Here is a 20,380-nt window from a genome sequence, read left to right on the forward strand (position 1 = left end):
GATCGTGCCTCTGTGAAAAGCCTGAACGTTGATCACATTCGGTCGTGCATCTGTGGCCGCAAGAACACCCATCAGGTTTTACTGAATTGATTAAATGATTGACCGGCCTGGATGCTTGCCGGCTTTCCACTTGAGTTTTTGGTGGAGCAGTAGGTTCCGGGCGTTCTGAAGTTGTTTTCAGGAATCTGATCTTCCTGATAGGAGGTCACTAATACATGTACAGTGCTGAAGTTCAAAAGTACTGGTGTACTGCTATCACAACTCGCTCCTTTGAATTGGTGAACTTCGTCAACCTGAGACGGTCAACTACGGATTCTATGAGATTTCTAAATTACCTTTGACATTGTCGAGAAAGGTAAACATGGTGTTCCGCATCACTTCAAAAATATCAGATTTAGACGACTGTGATGATTTTTGTTAGATCTTACGTGAAATCGTGTCGCGGCTCCTTTCACAATCTACCGGACTTTTTTCGTTCCAATTACGTTAGCTTCTCCCTACAAAGATCACTCACAAATAGCCACTTTCAAAATGAGGTACTACTGTTTAGTCACATAAGTAATGTGTGACCCAGGTGGAAAATATTTGGACGTGTTGGGATTAGCTAAAGTACATGGTAGACTATAAACACTTTCGTGTATTATGTTGACTGCATACCATTTCTTAATCGCTTGTCTAATTTCATGGACCAAAAGTTTTTCCGCTCCCCCATGTAAAGCGAATGCAGAGCTCTATGCAGGGCTGCAGAACTGAGGCTATCTTGGTGAAATGCATTAAAGAGATAAAGTGAGTCATGAGTGTGCTCGAGGCTACAAGTGGAAGTTGCATGCTTTCGAGTCATGCGAAGTCACTCAAGTCCGGCTTTAAGTGACATTTCTAACCAATGTCGAACTTCTAGGGGAGAGTAAGTGCGTCTTAAAAAACTTGTAGGTGGTCTTTTATGGCTGTTCAATGGAAAAGAATAAACGTTCCCTCACTACACTCCATTGTGGTCCATACGAGGAACTAGGATGGTTGGAAATGTATGCCGTAAGCCCACATGGACCGGCTACAATCCTTTTTAGCAAGTTTCTCATTAAATCAACCTAAGCTTAGGTTGAACAGCACTTTATCCCATAGGACTGTAAAAAATACACACCTCCGAAGCCCTGAATGCGAAGCTTCAGTTTTTTAGAAATCACCTCAACAACATATCAGTCCCGGGCAATTCATCAAGCACAGCTGAAAGTCAGACGAAAAACGTGAAAAAAAGTCATTCATCCATCCTAAAGTCTCCTAAGCCAATGGAGACCCATATGGCTCCCTCAAAAAATATTAAAATGGCAAAGGTTGTGAAATTCGTTATTGATAATCAAGACATTTAGTACTGCAAAAATAAGTGGTTGCCTACACAAGACACCACACTCAATTCGTGGACTGTTCATATTAGTACTCTTGTAGCTGCGGCACGGTATACGCCGTTACATCTTGCAGGAGTCACCGAAAGAATTAGCCGGAGGTCACGGGGTTGAAACACCCTGAAGTTTCCGTAACCGCTTACTTCTGATTACTCCTAATAAGGGTGAAACTTCTATACAGGTTTTCTCTGATTTTTTTGCATTGACCTTTTAAATGACTCGGCGCCAGCGGTCTCTGTTTCAGATCGCGGGGCACGTGATCGAGATTGAGTAACAACCATCTTCTCAGGTCAAAGATGTCCATCAAAATGCCTCATGATTTTGAAGCTTTACTGATAAATCGTTATAGGCTTTTTTGTGCACACGAAAAGATCTTAGTGCATACTTGACACTTACTCGAATTACTAGCTGAACGAATTACTGATGTCAATAAGTTTCACCACGTAATACTCCTTTGGATATTTTTTAAGCTCTGCGACATCATATCATCTTGCGCTTTGAACATGAACAGTAAAAAACATCTGTACCAACGGATGAACCCAGAGTACCCCAAACGTGATAAAGAAATTCAATAACTAATCATCCAACTGGAATTTTCGACCGTTCCAGAACACCGATTCCCCAAATCATTTACGTACGGTATTTGTTTCAATAAACCCGTACTAAAAGAGATTCGATTGAGACCAAGTACTGGTGTGTATCCGAAGAATACTTACAGTTGATACGTCACCGAACAATGGAGAACCCTCCTCTTTAGCCGAATTCTCTTGTCAAAAAAGCACTCATAAAACGCACGACCGAGATAATTTTTTGAGTGGCTACGAATAACTGATTTTTACTCTCAGGTGGCTGATTAGAGTAGACATTACAAAGCGCGCTTCCAAATACACAACCAGGCAATTTGAAGGGTCGGAATTCGGTTCCATCCGTGTTTTCTAAATAATTCTGAGTATACAGCCATGCACCGACATAATTATTCATGAACAGCTTAATTGCCGCATTTCCTGAGGCTTATATGGGACCCAAAATCGACGTGGTACACAGTACTACCACGCCGCTATTTTCGTCTGAATATAAGAAGCCATATCAAAATTAAGCAGTGAGATCTGTTGAAACCTCGCAGTGTTTTCTGAAAGGCTTAGCGGAACTGTAGTTTGTAAGGCTTGACGATACGCGAAGCTCTAAAGTGGATTCATTGTTACGCCGAAGTATTTCGATAGCTTTGCAACAATGGAATTCTGTGACAAAGGTGGAAAAATTCTTGAAACGACCGAAGCCCGAATCCACCTGTTATAGCTTTTGTCAAAGTCTTATATTTCATGATTACGTCTTCAGTTGACGATTAGGTTAAATTCCTCATACTACATACACCACGGGATTCCTGATGCGTCTGCGAAATTCCCAAGGCTCAAGAGTTCCAAGCTCCAGCATAAACAGTAGAGTTACCGACTTTTGACAACATCTAAACTCGACTCCACGTCATGTCTAAATTTCTATAAAGACACTAAGGGTTCTTTCGAATCCAACGCATAGTGCTTCCTAAGGAATTTATCTTCAATTTTTTAAAACTCAAGGTAGCAAAAAAGTGTGCATATCAGCAGAACATATTGACAGGAGAATTATTCCGGAGTTTGTGGGTTTGGTTGCTTTTAGAATTAGGCGTGAAGTTCTCTGCAGCCGAAATCTGCTGCGCTTCAACAAATATGAGAATTACTGTACGGGACTTCGATCTACAGACTGTACTGTTTGCCTTCACGGGCAGTCCACTCGAGTAATACGGCGATCCTCCCTAAGAATTTGCTCTCGCGATGAGTGTGCTTTCAAGTAGGGATACTTGCAAGAGGTAATCTCTCCAAAGGACTTTCAAGAGGACCGGAAGATAGCTTTCAAGCATACGCCAACCCACAAACGAAGCAACGGGTTGCGCTTCTCTGCAAGGTTGCACTAATGAATCTTTGCTCTAGAAATCGTTTTTGGACACCATTAATGCTCTTAGCAACATTGATTCGATACTGAAGTCCACCGTGAAGCACAACTATCAGTTTTCAACTACTGGCTGCCGGGACTGAAAGTCCATTGGACTACCTTTAAAAGAGTCAAACACACACAAGCATTGGACATGTTTTGTTTCGTGAACCAACGCGATTTACGGGAAAACCCCTTGTCAAAAGCTGAAATAAAGCTGTCAAGCAGGAAACGTGTGATTTTCCTCAGTGTTACAGCATAAGTATAACCCCCCTGAAAGGAGACCGCATTGAGATCGTGCACACTTGGCTGTAGAGAATTTAGTCCTTTTATCATTGACAGGCTTTGGACTTCTAACGGCCTTTTGTTGCCGTCGGTAGGACAGTTGCGCCATAGATAGATAGATAGATAGATAGATAGATAGATAGATAGATAGATAGATAGATAGATAGATAGATAGATAGATAGATAGATAGATAGATAGATAGATAGATAGATAGATAGATAGATAGATAGATAGATAGATAGATAGATAGATAGATAGATAGATAGATAGATAGATAGATAGATAGATAGATAGATAGATAGATAGATAGATAGATAGATAGATAGATAGATAGATAGATAGATAGATAGATAGATAGATAGATAGATAGATAGATAGATAGATAGATAGATAGATAGATAGATAGATAGATAGATAGATAGATAGATAGATAGATAGATAGATAGATAGATAGATAGATAGATAGATAGATAGATAGATAGATAGATAGATAGATAGATAGATAGATAGATAGATAGATAGATAGATAGATAGATAGATAGATAGATAGATAGATAGATAGATAGATATCGGCACAAACCGAACGATAAAGACTTTCGAAGTATGATTGAGGATTCTACCGGCTTTCATGACTCTTCGTTAACACCATGTGTACTTTGGTCACTCGTCCAAGGTATTTTTAACTCGCTCACAGCCTAAATGCTCCGTCTTATGTGAAACTAACCAAACTCACTCAACGTCGATGTCATTGAATGAAGCGAATTCCGACAAAGATGCGTCTTCCCGCTTTCTGAATAATGCGATTAGTGAGTTCAATTTTTGCTGGATTAGTGCAACGATTCCTCAGTGCCTTTGCCGGAGTAGAATCTACGTCATATCCACAAAAGAAAGCTTTAAATGAACAGCGCAGCTCGCATGTCTTGAAGGTGGTTCACTTCCTAGAACAGTACACTGTTAGCCAGTTCTGTGTGTGCGCTGTCCTCATGAGTATGGGATTCAAGTTAGTCTCATTCCACTGAGTATGAAACCTGGACTGGTGTCCCATGCTTTCTGCCCATTCCGTGTTACAGCTCATATACCTACGTCCGTAGAATGGAAAATTGTTATTTCTCTTTGTCCGCACAATATGCATACTGATTGCACTTTACTGACGACTGACTGAAAAGTGAGACAAGGTTTGGGAAAATACACATTGCCTCCAGAAATCGGGAGTTCCCCGTTTATTGGTTGTTGATAAGGCGGCCACTGGTCTGTTCACCGAGCTTGGCAATCGAACTGCAAACACGGTGTGACAGTACGAAGTATGATGACCAAACATTTGCAAGTCAACTGCCAAGCTCGGCGAACTGACCAACAGCCACCTGAACAACAACCAATAAACTCACCTGAACTACCAATATTTCCTCGTTTAGCCAGGTACCACGTACCAAGGTCAATACATTCGAAAGTAGGTTAACCTGCGAACGATGCCATTTGGGCAGTTCTCGAGACTGATCGCTGATTAGAACCTCTTTATTAGCATTTGCTAGAAATGTCCTTGAATCCAACCACTTATCTGACGCCAACATAGCGATTCCGCTCTGATGTGATTTAACCGATTGCAACCGCTGAAGTTCACAGAGGCATTATCGGTAGCTCACTAAAGTACATTAGTCTAATAGTCATGTTCCGCTTAGGTCAGGTCAAGTGAATGAGTGAATTTCACTTTGGATTGTTTGGTAACATTTGTTTATTGTTTATTGAATGTGTTGAACAACTGATTGCTCGTGAGTAATGTCGAGGCTGGCTACCTCCACTTTGGTGTGATTAGTCCAATTGGTACACCCGACGACTGTCGCTTACGAAACTTCGCACTCAACATTCGCCGAGTAGACCTATTCGGTTGTTTCGATCCTTCACCAGCACAAAATGATTACTAGAACATTGCTGAAAAATCCACAGAATTCGCTGCGTCCCTGTTGACTCAGTCATGCTCCTCGGTAACTGAAAAGCCTCTTGGAGTTCAAGTTTGGTCACCGGGAAGTTACTTTCGACGTGGTGCCTGTTAACATGAGAATCCGTGAAACCGGAATCCACCGAAGATTTTTCATCTCATTTAAAATGTGTAAATATCAGAGAACGAAAATATGCGTGCATATCTTCCTGATACCTTTCATCGTTTGCGTACGCAAGTGGTGGAAAAACCTCATTCCCGTGGCAACAAATAACCTGGCCTGTGAGGGAACAACAGTGCCGCCAGTCATTCATTCGGCTTCGCAGGTTTCATCGCATATGACAGGCACCTTTACCAAATGCTTCAGATTGTTGTCGTTTCAAAATGTTCACATTTTATGTCGCACAATCACGGGAAAGTGTAATGAACCCGCGCTCTTTGCGGACAAGCTTTCGTTTTTTTTTAGCAATGTCCCACGGAAGATCGATACAGATGTACGATGGAATGTAAGCAGGACTAGGAAAGCTGATATTTGTGAATTCAAACTCTAGCACAAAGCATTCGTTCGTCTAGAATATTATACAGTTTATACATTGAGTCCACCGAGTTCAATTGTTTTCTAACAGACTGTGTACTGATCTGTCGTTGAGCATATTGCGATTCGTCGTCTGAGCCGTTACAATCAAGCAATCAATCAATTTATCAGCTGTAAACCGTGTGCTATATGCACATTGGTTCCAGCTGCTACAGTTTCGATCACCGGAAAACGAGAAAGTGGGACATACAACCAAGCGTTGGGGCGAAGTCATGTTCAATTTGTTCGGAAATTGGGTAGTTACATATTGAAGGCCATAGATTCGATGCACGAGCGCCACTGACTGGGCGATTGGGCCATTTCCTCCAACTTCATTAACCACCGGTGATTTGAGCCCCGGGGTCCAGGAGGTGGAAGTTGCCCACCCGACTAAGTTTACTGGTTGATGTTTTCGTACTTCGTGCCAGGTCATACACTGTGCACCTCTCAGTCGCTTCCACTCAGCACAGGGCTGGGAGAAAAGAGTTCTGAGAGGCGGACTGTCTTCTGGTATGCGGAGTACATGTCCCAACCCCCACCCATTGGTCTACTTGTGAACATATCATTTTTGTTGTATCATCAACATTGTGGCTCTTTCACGCTTAGCTTACGAGAAGTTAGAGGATATCGGCACTCGAAAGCTCCGTGTCATGTGATCGGATCCTGTCGAAACTCTAAAAATCAAATGGGCAACCAGTTGCAGCATACCTGGCGAATAACTCACCAGGAGTTCCTGTTCCATCGAAAAGTGTTTACCGTTTTCGAGAATCAATTTGTTTTTCACGAGAGACTCAACTAAATCTCTCGTTCATAATATTCTACAACTGAATGCGCTGCACACAGGCCGCCTCCTGATTCAGTTGTCAAGATATCCAAGATATCGCAGTATATTTTCACGAAAGAAACTACTCACAAGGTTGCTGAAAACTCTTCGACAGTCCACGACCAGTTTCGCCTTTCTTGGTGCTCATCAGGTAGGCGCAGTCCCCGAGTTTCCATCAACCTTAGGTTCTACTTGAACCCAAATTCGACTGTCTTCGAGAAATACACCAGACTGATTTGCAACTGAGTGTATTTCTCTAAAACAGTCCAATTTGGGTTCAAGTAGAACATGGGGTTGCCGGAAACTCGGGGACTGCGCCTACTTGATGAGCCCCAAGAGGGGGCGAAACCGTCGTGAACTGTCGAAGAGTTTTCAGTAACCTTGCGAGTCTTCACCATTTTGTTTGCATTGTGTGAACTTGGCTTCCTACCCTGTAGACAGTCCAGCGTGTTCTTTAAAGTTCAATTCAGTAAGACAAGGAATAACAAGTCCAGAATAGTCTGCATATAAAATTGGGCGTGTTCAGCAAGCGCATACCTCAAATTGTGGGATTCTCGTCCAACTTGCTGTATGGTCTTGTGCAAACTAAGTGTTGAAATCGTATGGTCGAGTAAATTGTCACTTTCTTACGGGTTAACCACAAATATGTGCGCTCAACAGGAAGCACGGCAAGTACTCAGACGTCCACGTAAAAAGTTCTCGAGAATTATTTTAAAAAAGAAAATGAATAAGAATGGGATGGGTGCAAACAAAAGTATGCCTTTGAACACATGAACACGAAAGAGAGAATGGATTTTTAGCAGTCTGGTGTAAGATTTACTGCAGGTGAATGCTCAGCTTCGGTGACGTATGTTGTGACGTACATCTGCGTAAGGCTAGGTCGCAAAAACCAAGCCCATATAAGACCTGTATGGCCATCGGGCAGTCCACTGTTCTACCCCCAGGATGACGCTTGATGCCACTGGGATATTTCGATGTCCACCCATGAAAAGCCTTATCGGTCTACAAAAAGCCTCTTAAGCCTGAGTTTTAAGTAGCCCATACCACTGAATCTGATCACAGTTACGTACAACATTTTCATTATTGATCTAAAATTCACCGCACCTCTGCCATAGACAATACATCAGCTGAAGTTACGATTGTGATACAGTACCAGGCATCCTACTGGAAAGGAAAAAAAGTTAAGTCACACGAACTTGAGATCTCGTGCTAATCGTTCACAGGCAGTGAAAGCTTAACCGATTTCTGCAGCCTCCGTGAAACCTGAGACGCGTTACAACACAGATCAAACCGAGTTTATGTGGCGCAGAGGGCATCCACCGACCGGAATCTAGCAAGCAATGTTCACACCAACATGTTTGTCCCACATCTACTTCATCCAACCTGGTCATTGTGACAACTCAGTGGGTTGGATTAGGAGTGCAAGTTTGGATCCAGTGGTCATACCAGGAAACCGTAAATACCAGAACACTAGTTTTAGAAGCCAGGATTCAGTTTATCGCCCACAGCCAACTATCTCTTCGAAGCTGAAACCCAGAAGGTGGAGGTCAAGTTTCTTGGACGCTAGTCCACTATCAACAGTACTTCCAAGGTACGTCCTGATTGTGTTGATAGTGAGAAAACTGGGAAGTCTAATGGAGATCTCGTCCTGTAACTGAACTGTGAGAATTAGCTTTCGCACGTATATCGGTATAACCAGACGAACTAGAAATCCAGAATTCAACGCAACGTAACAAGCAGCACGTATGTATTCGAATTTGGCGCATATATACAGCAAATGGAATATTAAAACAAAAGAATAATGAATAGAGCAATGAATAGAGGATCAGTCATGTTCATCACATGAACCGAATCTGTGCTGAAAAGCCGAGATGTATTGTTCAGCGGTAGTTTCGTCCTTATCGGAGGTGTCGGATCTTTGGTTAATCATATCAAGAAACTATGCTCGGATGAGTCCATACGAGTAGATTAACTGGAACGAATCAGTAGGGTAGTACAGCAAAACAAATGCTTCATGGGACTCATTACCCAACAAATGGGGAGAAGGCTGGCCGGAACGGCGAGGAGACAGAAACTTGGAGTGCCCCATAGAGAGATGGCACTTCAGATGCCAATAGAAAAACGCTTTGGAATCATGATATTAAAATATTCTCCCGAACTGACAACACCTTACAACGACGCCCCGTCAGTGCTAAGGATCATGTCGAAACGAAACACCGCACAGACTGTATCTAACAACCTCCTCGTGCAGAATATTCGGTAAAATAAGCCAGGCAGACAGGCAACTCCACGTGCGAATGACGGAGCACAAACTACTTTCACGTTTTCCCTCACGAAATCGATTTAACAAAAAACTTGAACAGGATTGAGCCATCGCACTCCACTCATTTGAGTCACGTCGTCAAATCAGCTTCGATGGCACACGTATACTCCAGTCAGGGTTCAAGTCACTTAGACGGACGTGCACTGAAGCACTATAGGTCAACACAACCGAACTACGTCAACCGTAGTGATGGGACCATCATCCAGTCTATCTAGCTTGCACACCTTAGCAAGAAAAACTGCTAGAAGTCAGACAGGAATCCCAACGACGCATCATAGACAGCACAGACGAAGGTCCCAAAGTATCATGTCGAATCACGCGCAAGCACGCAGAGCTAACAAACCCACATGCGCTCGTCGTATCTGATTGCCAGCTGATCTCGAGAATCCACCAATCGGATGATAGTATGGCTGACCCAGATGACGCCGCACTTGACTCGTGTTCAACTAACTGCAGAAACCGGTCGTGGGTTGTCGAAGAGTTTTCAGCAAACTTGTGACTAGTTTCCTTTATGAAATCAACTGCAGAAATCCTTGAAAATGGTTGTTAATGCCGACCGAAACGTCGGACTATTTCACTACGCTCTGTTTTGACTCCAGACTTTCGACATTCTACACCACATGACGCTCAGTCAGGATACAAACCAAGTTTATCGTGCCCATACGAATCTGATCCAGTGAAAAGCACAAACAAAAATAAATGTTCGTAAATTTCAGAATAACTGATGCTTACGTCACGATGGCTCAAAACATGTTGACAGAGTTGACCGTTTTTGACGGTTTTCGCGTTCCACAGTGTCTTCCCAGTTAATGTCCTTCAAACCATAAGTGTCTTTATCAAAACACAGTTCGTGCATGTTGCGGTTAGTCTTTTTACAACATTGTAAAGTGGATGTCTGTCAATGAGCCATAAACAAGTGGCTACTAATGAATGCTGTAATTAATGCCGAAATGAGCACAAATGGCGTATGGATTAATCGGACTGTGTGTTAAATTCAACCCTGACATTGGTATGTAAGCACACACACAGAAGTGAAAGGTAAACATGTAGATACAGGTGGTGGGCTGTCGAAGAGTGTTTCGCAAACTTGTGAGTAGTTCGCCTTATGTAAACATTTTATTATTGGTATAGATCAGACATAACAAGTTCGTAACAAACGAGAACTGTCGTAAATCTCGGTTGGGGAGGTTGGGGACATAAGCAGTTCCTTCAACTATTGATTTTTTGGTCAACACCGTTTGGTGTTCATCCTGGTGTAACTGAGTCTGTAATTTTCGGTAACTTCTATATGACGGTTATCGTTTTGGCGGCCACTTAGGTTAAAGCGGGTACATAGTTGAGACATTCGGCGAAAAGCGCCTGGCCCAGATGTGGTTATATTCAATGGAAATGTGGGAAGAAAGGCTTTATGAGGGCGCTTGCTACATTGTTTACTGGTGATCGGTCCCAAAGATGAAAAACGCCTGGCCCAGATGTGGCTATATTCAATGGAAATATGGAGTAATACACCCCCATGGGAAGAAAGTCTTTATGGGGGCGCTTGCCACATTGTTTACTGGTGATCGGTCCCAAAGATTTCCTGCGGAAATAAACGAGACTTGTTCATAACCTGCGATTGAACGAACTTCAAGTGTATGTCCATGGAGTTCGGTTCTTAAACAATCTTTATGATATCACCGAACACTGATCTTATGTGCTGTTTCGAGAGATGTCGATTACTGGAGCGTTTGTGTAAATGAATCTCGATGCAGCCTGTGTGCTGTTGATTTAAAATTATATCAAACGGGAGCTTCATTTGAACCTCGACTGACAGACTGAAGAGTATGCAACTGAGTGATATAGCCCAAGTCACTGACGGCTTACGTAACCCAAGAGTGCTCCATGTCCCTGCCACTAATTGAAGCATTGTGCCGGAGACATATGAAGCTCACGAATCTTGCTTACCGGTGTTGACAGCGAAACGTTTTTCTCCGTGAAACACAAGCAGCGAGAAGTTGACTTTCCACACACTGAAGCAACGTAACCAAATCGGACACAAATAACTTATACAGCCGACCGGTGGTCTGGTAGCTTAACCTTCCTCTTTGGATGCACGAGGCATAGTCACTGGGGATGAACTACTGGCAAAAACATGCGGCAGCGTGATAACAAAACATACCCTGGTGCTAAGGCCCGAGTACATCAAATCACTGTACCAATGGAACAATGTACAACGATGACAGCACATTCAGCGCATTGTTTCATTGAACAGACAAAGTTAGACCAATTGTTCGTCTGAGAGGTTACTTCATCGAATTCGACAAACATTTGTTGCCCAGATCGCATTTACAGTCGACAGCAAAAAACAACCTTGGCGAGCTTTATCGGTCAGTTGCGCTTAGCGTTAACAAGTGAACACCTCCCCATATGCGTTCCAGCTGTGTATAGATAGATCTCCACAAATTCGCTAGGAGAGTTGCGGCTGAGACATAGGTGACGGTCAGTAGCCACTCGTTCTTCAGTGAGAGGACTGTCTGTCGGGTAATTTTGCTACTTTCGGACAGGCTAGTGACTGATTTGTCAATACTAATATTTCATTTCGCGAAAATCATTTCCGTCATGAAGGTATTGCATGTCTGAAAGTTTTTAATCGCGTGGAGGCTACTCTATTTGAAGTTGTGCTTGATGTCAAAATGATGTAGCAATGGGTTCACCCATGATAGATTCCAACTAATGCCCAGCAGCTGGGACGACATCGATCCAAATGACGAATACCTTTACTGGAAACTCTGCCACTAGTTTCCAATTTTCATAATTCGTCTGCCTGTGACATGAACCAACAAATTGCCACACGTGTTTTGCAAGTTGGATAATGTGTTGAGGTCACGTGATGTAACCGATACGCGTGCAGATAACCAATCGTTGCCATTATCCTCATTATCTGTTTACTTAAGCCAGAATGGCCCTGTGGGCGAGCTATGCTAGGTAACAGTCTACCTTCGAAGTTCTACAAATTAACAAAACAAAATAACTCTTTAACTGGTGCCGTGGGCCAGAAATGCCCTGTCTACCCAGTTCATATTGATGATACTCCATAAATGAGTTGACGAGAGTAATCTCTTTTCCTGGAGTACACAGATGAATTCGTTCCGCTTGAAGGTTACGTGGACAAGCACTGAAGTACTCTGGATAGTTAGGTAGATAGATAGATAGATAAGATAGATAGATAATAGATAGATAGATAGATAGATAGATAGATAGATAGATAGATAGATAGATAGATAGATAGATAGATAGATAGATAGATAGGATAGAAGATAGATAGATAGATAGATAGATAGATAGATAGATAGATAGATAGATAGATAGATAGATAGATAGATAGATAGATAGATAGATAGATAGATAGATAGATAGATAGATAGATAGATAGATAGATAGATAGATAGATAGATAGATAGATAGATAGATAGATAGATAGATAGATAGATAGATAGATAGATAGATAGATAGATAGATAGATAGATAGATAGATAGATAGATAGATAGATAGATAGATAGATAGATAGATAGATAGATAGATAGATAGATAGATAGATAGATAGATAGATAGATAGATAGATAGATAGATAGATAGATAGATAGATAGATAGATAGATAGATAGATAGATAGATAGATAGATAGATAGATAGATAGATAGATAGATAGATAGATAGATAGATAGATAGATAGATAGATAGATAGATAGATAGATAGATAGATAGATAGATAGATAGATAGATAGATAGATAGATAGATAGATAGATAGATAGATAGATAGATAGATAGATAGATAGATAGATAGATAGATAGATAGATAGATAGATAGATAGATAGATAGATAGATAGATAGATAGATAGATAGATAGATAGATAGATAGATAGATAGATAGATAGATAGATAGATAGATAGATAGATAGATAGATAGATAGATAGATAGATAGATAGATAGATAGATAGATAGATAGATAGATAGATAGATAGATAGATAGATAGATAGATAGATAGATAGATAGATAGATAGATAGATAGATAGATAGATAGATAGATAGATAGATAGATAGATAGATAGATAGATAGATAGATAGATAGATAGATAGATAGATAGATAGATAGATAGATAGATAGATAGATAGATAGATAGATAGATAGATAGATAGATAGATAGATAGATAGATAGATAGATAGATAGATAGATAGATAGATAGATAGATAGATAGATAGATAGATAGATAGATAGATAGATAGATAGATAGATAGATAGATAGATAGATAGATAGATAGATAGATAGATAGATAGATAGATAGATAGATAGATAGATAGATAGATAGATAGATAGATAGATAGATAGATAGATAGATAGATAGATAGATAGATAGATAGATAGATAGATAGATAGATAGATAGATAGATAGATAGATAGATAGATAGATAGATAGATAGATAGATAGATAGATAGATAGATAGATAGATAGATAGATAGATAGATAGATAGATAGATAGATAGATAGATAGATAGATAGATAGATAGATAGATAGATAGATAGATAGATAGATAGATAGATAGATAGATAGATAGATAGATAGATAGATAGATAGATAGATAGATAGATAGATAGATAGATAGATAGATAGATAGATAGATAGATAGATAGATAGATAGATAGATAGATAGATAGATAGATAGATAGATAGATAGATAGATAGATAGATAGATAGATAGATAGATAGATAGATAGATAGATAGACACAACCTAAGCCTACTTCCGGCGGACACTGCGATTCCGCATTTTCGGGTGATCACGTCATGCACAAAAATGGCAGTTGATTGCTTTCTTAATTTTACCCGTAAGGTACAGTGCGCGATGCGCATTATTACAGGGACTTAGAAAAGTGAGGTGCTTGGTGGACGATGCACAATCTCTGATCATGTCGTCCATGTAAGTGAGGCACAATTCAAAGAAATTGAATAATAAAACGCATTACGTTTGTCTCGGTGGCAGCTAAACGTGCGCCCGTGAAAAGCTTGCTCCTAGACGGCCTTGTTTGAAATAACACTGGCTAACAAATATTCCGAATGTACATGTAAAAACACGGTGATTTCGACTTTACAACGGCTAGAAATGTTTTGTCGTTGTTCGCGACTTGATGTTCACAACCACCTTTAGTCATCTCAAACCAAGGTACCTCTGAAACTAAACGACCACACCGAAAGAATGCATCATATTTGCCAAAGAGTCCGGGATTTTGGCACGGGACTCAGAGTCAACCATAGTGACTTTAACGGGATGAGTATACTGATGTCCAAGCAGATTTAGGCGACTCTAAGTGTCTTCTTTTCAGAGGGGTTTGGTAAACAGTCGGTGGATTTATTGCTGGGTAACGTTTCGCTTTTGACAAAAAAGCTTCGTCAGGCCAAGTGAGTAAGTAAGTAGGTTGATTGGGTTTTAAGGCAGTCAGGGAACCAATCCGTGAGATTTCTTATGATTAGTGACTTGATCAGTGCTGGGTATTCCAGTCTGATGCCCTGTTTGTCGATTAGTGGGGATGATTAAGATTTACGATAGATTAGTTAGGGCGGGGATTCGTCTTTATGATGGTTTGGGGATGGGAGTGGGGTGGTTAATTCGATCTAACTCAACTTGGATTTTGTACTTTTAGACCCATGCCATTTTACTGATAACTGCACACCGCGTCGTGTCACCTCGGTTGATCTAAGACCGCTCTCCACACGTTTGCGAGTTCTACCCCCTCTATTCTATTCACACTGGGATGCTTGGCGATTTCCACCGACTCGGCCACCATTCGCTGTGGTGTGAATCTTAAACCCCGTCTCAGGATGTCCACATTTTCTAAATTTATTCTATGCCCAGTGTCAAGAGCATGTCCTGCCATTGCTGAATCTTTGACTAAAGCCTGGTATTCCTCTGCGTTTCTCGGTGGTCTGTTAATAGAACGCTTATGCTCACCGATTCTGGTGTGCAGTTCCATGGCCGTCTGACCTATGTAAACCTTTGTGCAGTCGTTACATTTTATTTTGTATACACAGTTCCTAGGAAGGCGATCCTTCAAATGCACCAGAACCGAGCGTAAAATCTTTCCCTTCTGGAAACCTACTCCAATGTTAGCCGTATTCATTACCCTTCTAATGACTTCAGATGTCCCTGCTTTGTATGGAATGACCGCTGTTCAGATCCGCTCATTCTTGGGCCTTGGTGTTGGCACCAATACCCGTCTTAGTTGCCGCTTAATTAAACCCACTGGGTATCCGCTATCTTGAAGTTACTTTTTTACCTCAAGTTGTGCTGCTTTTCGGTCGACCTCCTCTGTACACAGTGCTCTCACTCTCCTAAGCATCGCTGAAGCTATGCTAGCATATACTGCTTTTGGATGTGCAGAGGAGTACTTTAAGACCGCATCGCTACCTGTTGATTTCCGGTATATAGTGGTTTTTAATTTCCCACCACTCTTGTGTGTCATGCAGTCAAGGAAAGCTAGTGTACCCGATGTGGACGCTAGCTCCATGTTAAACTTAATATGAGGGTGCAATGTGTTCAGATGTTGAAAGAATTCGTTCACATTATCCCGCTTTATCACAGCGAACGTGTTATCTACGTAACGCCAGAACACCCTTGGTGGACACTCGAATCAGTTTGAAGCTTTCTGTTCGGAGTCTTCGATGTACGTGTTGGCCAAAATCGGGGATATTGGTGATCCTATCGCTAAACCTTGTTCTTGAGAGTATATAATTGAGTCAAAAACAAAGTGACTGAGGTTTAGGCATACCTTTATGCCTTCAACTATCTCGTCTACGGAGAGTTGCCTTCGTTCTTGCAGCGTTGTGTCTGCCAGTAAAGGTCTGCTCGCTACTTCCACAGCGACCACTTTAGGGACATTGGTACACATCGAGTTGACATCAAGGCTAATCAGGACTTCGTCTGGCTCTAACTGAAACCCAGCTACTTTTTTTAGCAAAGTCATACGAATCTTGGATGTGTGTGGGCGACTTTCCGGCAAGTGGTTTAAGGATACCTGCTAGAAATCTGGCCAGCTCATGTGGTGGTGAACCTATGACATCCACTTTTGGAGTTATGGGGACACCTTACTTGTGAGTTTTTGGCAACCCCTAAAGTAGTGGTTGGATTGAACTTTTTGGGTACAACCGATACCACTTGCCTTGCCCCAGGTGGTTTGTCGCAGCTCTTAGACACCTCGCAACTTCAGCTTTACTCTTATTCATAGTTAACGTGATCGTCCCGTTACTAATTTGGCGGTAAGGACCATCAGCTATGTGTTGTCTAACTTTCTGAAGATAGTCACTCTTATTCATGACGACCGGGGCCTTACCTTTATCTGCCTTTGTACTTACTATGTGGTCTACATTTTTTAACGTGTCTAAGGCTCTTCGCTCTGCTGGTGTAATGTTTGGAACCCCTGGTTGCTGGGACTTCAGGACTGTGACCAACTGTCACTAGTCATAAGGGATCTCACGGATCGGTTCCCTGACTGCCTTAAAACCCAATCAACCTACTTACTTACTCACTTGGTCTGACGAAGCGAAACGTTGCCCAGCAATAAATTCACCGACTGTTTACCAAACCCCTCGGAAACGGTGACTTCCCAATCGGTCCCAAACATTTTCCAATTGATTGAAAACTCTAAAAGTCATTTGGCATTTTGTTTCAAGGGAAGTAGAAGACGATAAGTTGGTTATGAGTTGAGTCTGGAATTCGCGTCTCAGGAGTTTGGCAATCCAGATGGAGATTTTGTTTCGTACGAAACCAAATTCTGCCCACGACCAAAACCATGCCCAGTAGAAACATTAAATTTGACCTGCGCAAGCAAAGCCAACTAATTAAACGATTGATTGCCCTAACCTCATAGAGGAAAGACAAGTCAAGGTTTTCATTCGAGTGGCCACCCTGCGTCGTTTATTTTGCCTTTGTGGCCTGTTGTTGAACAGGTGCTTTTTTCTCTTGACTTCGGCACAATAACGTTGAGTGTTTACCTTTCCATAACATGCCATAGCCAACCCGAAACTGCTTTAAACTCATATTTATCTTACTTGACTTTCTGCTAAGAATCCTGTTTGCATTTGATTTCGAGATCATGTTGCGTACTTAAAGTTACTTTGAAAGCAGCAGCTTGTACAGAGCATGCCAGGCGGTATGGTCCATTTTAAGACGTTTGTGGACTGGGTGCGACGTAAAGCTGGTGTATGACTAACTGGGGTTTTTCTGATGTGACTTCTTGGGAACGAAAATGTCAGGCGACTGGTAGCATTCGGCCGACGCTTTTTTGCAGAACACCCATTGTGTTCGGTGACAGCTAAGTGTGGACAGTGTAGGGATACGGTAACACCCGCTGTCCGATATTAAGAGGATGTAACTAAAAATGTTTGATGGGAACCAACTTCTGTGTCTGGGATTATTCGGCTGATGTATCAGCCTGTTTGTTTTGCATATACTTGGAAGACAATATGGTAGGCCATCAAACAATTTGGAAGCGAAATTTTAAAATGCTCGCCTCGTAGGCAATTGACACATCCGGCTGCGGTGTGAGAGACGGGGCCTTGTTAGATCGTAGGTACTGTAAAATCCATAGCCCGTAGGGAATCTGATATCTAAATGCTCGCCTCGTAGGCAATTGACACACCCGGCTGCGGTGTGACAGAGGGGGCCTTGGCAGATCGTAGGTGCTGTGAAATCCATAGCCCGTAGGGAATCTGATATCCGCTGTTCTACGCCTACACACAGAATGACACTTCCTTCTAACCGTTATAAATTATCTGGTGTTAATTTTGTGGTTCCGTGATCCTACCTAGTCAATCATACACACTGTTTACTCCCTACACCGCTACTAGTCACAAAAATGCCAAATAAAATCATTTACTCCATGTTCTTTGTGAAGCAAAGGCATCATTCACACAAATGTGCGAGGTTGCGTCGTCTAGTAAACATCATCAACTATCGCTGGCATTCAAACTTGTCATCAACGAAACACAAAGCCAATAGGTTTGTAGTTTGAGACTACTAACAGCTTTTGGATATCTTATTCTGGGATAACGCTAAACGGTTATTACGTAACGAGCCCTGTGGGTAGCTTGCGAACGTATTGACTGTGGTTCCGACCGAATATGTACGTTTCTAGTGATCTTGTCTAGGCTTGGACAACTTGAAAGTATCTCATTCCTCGTGGAACATTCGGTCCATATGGCAGCTAGGCACCGGAATGGTGTTCCGGCCAGACAATTATGGTGAAAGGAAGAAGGCCTTCGCTGCGGAGTTATTTATTAGAAAACGTCAACTGAACAGTTACAGACTATTGGACAGTGAAGCAAAACTCCCATATGCACCTTGTTCACAAAAACTGAATATCCATCTTCTCCTTGAACGCGTCTTCCTGAACTTCTCTGGATATTCACTGACTGTTGCTCAAATCCAGGCAAATGCTACAAAGCGCAATAGATCTTACTTTTCAAGAGACGGAAAGCGAATGTACAAGGAAACATACTACTCGCATGCCTACCCCATCAGTACCATCACCGTTACAATGGTAGTACGACGTCACCACCTCCATTCCTATCAATGACGAACACTGCTTGAACGGCCGAGGCCAAGAACCGGAAAGCAATCGGTTAAACTTCAGTATGTCGACACCGAATTACAGCCGTTGTCCGAAGCACCTGTGGGGATGACTTCGTATCAGCGGAAGAAATTCTCCACCAGCGGCGCAACCATCGCTTTTGCGGCACAGGTACCCTCAGGGTCAGTTACAGGGCTACATTAGTTTCTACAAGAGACTGCGAACAAAGTGTGCGTGGTCGTATGAGTGATATAAAAACGGTATCCGCAGGCCAATACATGACTAAAGGTGAAAGTGCCTGTATTGCAAACGACTCATGTAGTTGCTTTCCTGAAGTCCCGAGAAGCGTTCTCTGTCCCTAAGCTGAGACAGTCGTCCGACGATTACGTCATTCCAGCTGGAGCAGCTGTGAGGGAAAGTCTACCTAATACGCTAATTCTCCACTTTACAGCTTGTCCTGGGTAATTCAGGAAATTCGGGAAAAAGAGTTGTACAGCTCAACCACACGTCTTTGAAAGTGTGAACAGACCAAACAAGTGCTGTTTTCAAGGTGACAGAATTTAGTAAGAATTTCGAGGTTTTTATCCATTGTGGCGCTCTCATGTCAACTAACTGAATGAAAACTTCGGTCCACAGGCTTCTTCCATTCCGGCGAAAGACTTCGTAACGACCGCCATCTGGGTCTAGTGGAGCCGTTTGCGTTGTCTGAACCGACATTAATCGGTTATCTTCCACAGGTATTTCAGAACCTTCATCCCTGTCCTCCAATTTGTTTTTGATGTCTTTTTCTGTCGGATTTTGAACTGTTTTGATGTATGTGAATTTTTTTCTTGAATCAAACTGGATAGTATTGAGTTATTCCATTCGAAACATTCTTGCTTCCGCCATAGCCATGATAACAGCTTAGGCGCGTGTTCCTAGTTGAATAAAGACGGCCTTCAAGCGTGCCATTGGCTTGAACATGGACCAGATTCCGAGGGAAACCTGTTTCTTACATCCAGCTACACCGACTTTCTTCATGATGAGGCAGGTTTAGCAGGTAAATTAGTATGAGTTTGGGTGTGATACGAATTATAGTTGGCTCTCTGTCTCGTTTTTGTACTCAGTTCCTTACAGAGCTGGTACTGTAGCACCATTGAGAAATCATTTGGCCACTTCATGGAATAGTGCTCATGGCGATCGCTGCTCGATTTACGTCGTTTCGCTTGTTCATTGCTAAAAGTGTCATTCAGGACCAAACGGTCAGCAACATTCCACCATTACCATTTGTTGCTCCGTTCGAAGAACAATCCCACGACCTAACCGATTCTCCAGAAAGGGTGCAGAAAAATTCAATCTTATCAAACCCGAAGGTGGATAAATGAACTTTTGAATTTTAACGCCGAATGTGACACTGTGGAGGTATGGACGCTGATAAGTATGACAAACTATCATTGAACCGCTGAAGTCGAAATCGAGTTGATAAAGTCTGGT

The sequence above is a fragment of the Opisthorchis viverrini genome, assembly GCF_000715545.1.
Source record: "Opisthorchis viverrini unplaced genomic scaffold opera_v5_184, whole genome shotgun sequence".
Taxonomy (NCBI): domain Eukaryota; kingdom Metazoa; phylum Platyhelminthes; class Trematoda; order Opisthorchiida; family Opisthorchiidae; genus Opisthorchis; species Opisthorchis viverrini.